Below are 5,028 nucleotides of genomic sequence, written 5' to 3' on the forward strand. Positions count from 1 at the left end.
TATTGCACGAATTAATTATATTAAAAATGTTATGATATGTCAGCATCAAGCAATAGAAGTTTTGCCGTTTAGATTGATGTTTCAAAGGTATGGGGTTTGAGACAATTATTACTAATTTTACTGAGTAATCATTAAGCCCTAACAGTAGAAGGATCCTTATCTTATGCATCCTATTAAGCATATTGTTCACCCTAATGTTGGTGAAATTAGGAACATTGAGAGCTATTTCAGCACCTTGGCCGTTTACTTTTACTAATCTTGATTTTGTCCCGCTATGCTTGTTTTCAAAATTTGAAACCCTAGATCCCCATCTTTTTAGGACAATATCATTTGCTATCTTTTAGTTATCTATGCCTTTGTGGGGTGTCCCAAACTTTTTAGGTACCAACCAATCTAGGCCAGAGAGATCTATGTATATATTATGGTGAAAGTGAATTGAATGAGAGGTTTTGTTATTTTTGTTTATTTATAATAATTATTTGGATGAATAGTATTATTAATTAGTGTTTGCAAACATCCCTTCAACCTTAAATGTAGGACATAATAAGGATAACTGATGCATGTTGTCCTTATTTCTAGGTCAGTTTCTAGTTGCATTGTGTTGTCCAATCAAATTAAGATACTGTTTTTCCTGTATAAAAAATAAATAAAATTAAGGCAAACATTTTTACTTTTAGATAGAAAATTATAGGTTTAATTACTCTATTATTGGTCCTTATAGTTTCGTAAAATTTTTAATTAGGTTTTTGTACTTTTTTTTTCCTTTTAACTGAGTCTTTGTACCAAATTTTTTTTAATTGGGTCCCTACGCTTTTTTTTCCTTTTATTTGGATCCTTACATCAATTTTTTTTAATTAGGTCCCTATAAAATTAAGTCAATTACTGGCAAAAGGGAGTTAATTGAAAAAAAATAGTGTAGAGACCCAACTAAAAGAAGAAAAAGTATAGCCGTATAGGGACCTAATTGAAAATTTTGCGAAATTATAGGGACCAATAGAGTAATTAAACCAAAATTATATTCAAATCGGTATATGGGAAACATGAATTTTAGATATGTAATTTTTGAATTTTAGATGTGTAATTTATAATTTTTTGAACATGTAAAATATTTGGTAGCTTCTTTTTTATTTTTTTTTGTTTGCAAGACCGTATTTAAATATATTAGAAGAGTTACACTGTATTTATTTTCAAAATGAAAACCATACTTAAAAATAATTAAAAAAAAGGATAATTAATATAATAACTACTAGAAAGGTTCTGAGGGTTTAATTATTTATTCCCATATATACCAATTTTTTTTTTTGAAAAAAACATCTTACTATTTTTTGTTACAGCTAGCACATATATGTGATTTTTACTTTTTTTTTTTTTTGAATAATTAAGTGGGGGCCGGGGAATCTATGGTTCTATATATTGCATGAAAGATGCAGCTATGGACTATATAAATCTTTGCTAAAAGCCATGGTGGAAAAATGATGAATACATATCAAGAAGAAGCATGATCATGTGTAAGGTTTATGGTCCCCCCAAAACCCTAGCTAATAAGCTGATGATGATGTTGTATAGCAACAAGAGAAAAACATTAATTATTATATGTGTGACAATAATTAATAAATTAAAAGGCCTAAAAAATAAAAGGGGAAGAAGTGGTGGTGACATACATTGTTGTGCTTTCCTAACCGCAAAAGCATATAAAATCCAAAGAGGAAAACAAAAAGTAAGGAGAGATTTACAAAGGGAATTGGCATTTCTCTTAGCACATCTTTTCTATGTCCCCTTCTTACTCATGTTTCCATGTGATCAGCTTCTAGCTACTTAGCCAAACTAGCATGCATATATAACTATATAACTCTTCAAACCACTTTCAATGGCTAACATTAAGATTCCATATATACACACATATATATATATTGGACCCCATTCCCTTTGAGGGGACCATTTTTTATTGTTTTTATCATGTCTTTAATTTTTACCCCCATTATTACAATCACTACTTAATTACTCTATCTTTAAACTCACGTTAAACCAAAATATTGGGGTACTTAGAACTTATACTTTTCAATAATTATGCCATAAGCTTGTAGATTACTAAAGTAACATATGCCACGCTATTGGTTTTATATGATAAGCGTCGTTATTACTATTTTTAAAAGATGAAAACTCAGGTGCAGTCAATTTTACGTGAAGTTGATAGCTTAGAGCGAGTGATTAAATGATTGGACTGATTTGACTATATTTTCATCTTACAACTCTTAATTATAAATTTTACGTAAAATTGACTACACCTAAGTTTTCACCATCTTAAAATTGTAATATGGTGTTGATTCAATGGATCGTATTAGGATTATTAAAAATAATCATAGTACACATTGCAAAAATTGCAATATTTAAAATATAATAAAATCTTTCGTATTAGCGACGAAATTTTGTAACAAAAATTTTCTATCAATAATTAATGAGAAATGTATCCGAAACAATGACATAATAAATGGGGATGAACTGAAATTTTTTAAATTTGAGTGATAAATAATAAAAAATTTCATCACTAATAATAATATCCGTCACTAACCTATGAAAATTCATTGCTCCTGTTAGAAATAAGAAACTAAACTGAAAGAAGGATTTATGTATTATTGAGTGTAATCAAGTTGTGTAGAATGATATAATATAAAACGGTATTTATAAGTACTAAGAGAATCGAAATAATAAAGACGTAATATCCTATAATAAATATTCAGATATGCTAAATAATGCTAATTGATCCTAATTGATCCTAATTATATTTTAACAGCTCCAATTAACGAATACATAAAAAACATTCATTCAAAAATATATATACTAGCTAGTATATTATAAACTTTTTGACTAAGGAACAAGTATCTTTGAAGATATAATTCAGCATGGTATATCAAGGATGTAGCATCTACCTAAATATCTGCTTTTTATGGAGACAAATTTTGAGTTTTGAAGCTGACATGCTGAAATGATGATTATGTGTTGAAGTTGGTTGTGTTTGGGGATGAACTAATCAACTAACTACCATAATAGTACCATACTCCATTATTATGGATGTCAATCTGTCATTACTAATAATTCTTCATTCTTGTTATTATAATGCTTCTTCACATACATCTTATTATAACATTAGGCAGTATATATAACTGTTATAACTAATAATGCTAAATTCCTGTGTGGTCCTTCCAACAAACCCATATGATTTGGGCGAAAAATTTGTACTAATGGATTTCAAAATTCAACATCCATGATCCATGTATATTGCAAGTTTTTTTTTTTTAGAGACACTCGAACTCGCCACATTTTAAATTTTTTTTTAAAATATTTTGATAAAATTTTCAAACATATTGGTATGAGTTACGCACGAAAGAAACTCTGATGTTTGGATAATTTTGTTGATTCTCTATAAGTGATGATAAATGCATGAGGTGGGGTCTACCGTATGGTCCTTACATATCAAGAATCATATCATTCACACTCACAGTGAGGTCTAAGTCCTAACAATACATCATTTAACGTGGCCCTCAATGGAATTTCAACTTCATTAATTCTACCTCGAAACATGAGTACACATCTTTTCCTTTCACCTTTTTCTTTTTCTTACTAGAGTTTAATTAGGGCAAATTAAATCTCATGTGTCAAAATGTAGTGTGTGTATATATATATATATAATTAAAAAGCTTTTAAATGTATCAACAACACTAGGGTGTGTTTGTTTCTGAGAACAGAATAAAATAAGACACTGAGATAGGATAAAACATTGATAGATAAAGACATAAAATTTTGTGTTTTTGTATTCTATTTGGTGATAAACTAGAACAAATTATGAAAATCCAATTTATTTTTATTTTTTTCATTCAAAAAATTTGAGATGAAAAATATAATACTAAAAAATATAATTAGGAAAAATTAACAAGAATAATAAAAAAAAAATAAAAAATAAGTTGTGTCTCTTGTTAGTGTCTCTGTGTCATTTTTGTCAGAATAGACACAAAATACACTAATTCAGTATTTTTGGACACATTGTCTCTGTTCATGTTTCTTCTGTTAAACACAATTTTGTGTCTCTGTGTCCCTCTCCCAATGTCTTGTCTCTATAAATAAATGCAGCCTAGTATTTCAGTAATTTTAATAATTAATTTTAATTAATATATATTTTATATATTTTTTATAATTGAGATTAATAATTAAACTTATTAAAATATAGATACATCTAGTTCATTTGAATTTTTTTCTATAAAATTAAATGTCTAAGGTTTAATTTTCATTGCTAGTAGTAGCTATCTACTTTCCCTTCTAGAGAGAACAATTTAAAAGGGAGTGTAACTGGCAGACAAAGATTGATGAGACTCCTTATTCCTTAATTGGATAATATCCAAATAAGGGATCACTCACATGCATCATTGATTTCTTTAATCAAGCTAAATTCAGGCATAATTACCTTTAATTTGTTTAATCACATAATAATTGAAGAATTCATACTTTATAGTCATCATCACCATAATAAGGATGTGAAATATTTAATAATAAAAACAAATTAACTAAAAATAAATTTTGATTTTTTTTGTCTCTTTAATATTATCGATGAAGATATATATGGTTCTTAATGACCTTCAAATTAGAAGCTAAGGTTTATTAAATAAATGATAATGACAATCAAGTTATTAATTGAAATATTCAACAGATATTTCTAATTATTAATGTTAGCATTAAAATGAATTTAATTATCATGGAACAAAAACATTCTCGGCATGTCAAATCATAGTATAGCAACATATGATACAATGATAGACAGAAGTCACAGAACTACATATACTTTTTCATTCATTTAATAATATCCTTCATACTTGTCAGTGAAAAAATGGTTCAACTTTTGGCATGTGACTTGGCTAGTTACAATGCCCAATTTGTTCAATAAAGGGTAACATAGTGTCACAAATACTAAACTTTGTAATTATTATCACAAACAAAAACATATATATACGACAATGTTTTATGTAAATAAAAAATTAA

General features: G+C 27.6%; 1 protein-coding gene across 1 annotated transcript in view; it reads right to left on the reverse strand.

The window, feature by feature from the left end:
- The window catches only part of LOC107642233 (probable membrane-associated kinase regulator 6), a 12,563-nt gene that overhangs the window by 5,300 nt on the left and 2,235 nt on the right, over window positions 1–5,028 (reverse strand). The window lies entirely within an intron of this gene.

This window comes from Arachis ipaensis, chromosome B05, assembly GCF_000816755.2.
Source record: "Arachis ipaensis cultivar K30076 chromosome B05, Araip1.1, whole genome shotgun sequence".
Lineage (NCBI taxonomy): Eukaryota > Viridiplantae > Streptophyta > Magnoliopsida > Fabales > Fabaceae > Arachis > Arachis ipaensis.